Raw genomic sequence first — 307 nt, forward strand, 5'->3', positions numbered from 1 at the left:
AACATTACTCCATACACTATATCACTGTTTTCTATTTTTTCTTTATAAAGATGTCATTTAAAATGGCATAGCAGAATAATACCAAATGTTTTGACACACTGTATTTTAAAACCAGAAACAAACAGTATATATAATCTCTAAGTTCTTATACAAAATAAATTTTAAATAAATTGTGACCTTTAAGAAAGCAAGAATACTTTAATATCAAATCTCTTTCAAAATATGATTATTATAAAGTATCACTACATTACCAAAAATATTACCAAACTCCTACTTGGAAAATTGGACTGGAATATATATTTTTTAA

The 307-nt window shown here is 23.5% G+C and overlaps 1 protein-coding gene across 1 annotated transcript in view; it reads right to left on the minus strand.

Moving 5' to 3' along the window:
- The window catches only part of LOC103581927 (kinesin-like protein KIF23), a gene marked incomplete at both ends in the record, with an annotated part of 19,825 nt that overhangs the window by 12,796 nt on the left and 6,722 nt on the right, over positions 1-307 (minus strand). The gene's annotated exons all lie outside the window — the stretch shown is intronic.

This window comes from Galeopterus variegatus, unplaced genomic scaffold (assembly GCF_000696425.1).
Source record: "Galeopterus variegatus unplaced genomic scaffold, G_variegatus-3.0.2 Scaffold14323, whole genome shotgun sequence".
NCBI lineage: Eukaryota > Metazoa > Chordata > Mammalia > Dermoptera > Cynocephalidae > Galeopterus > Galeopterus variegatus.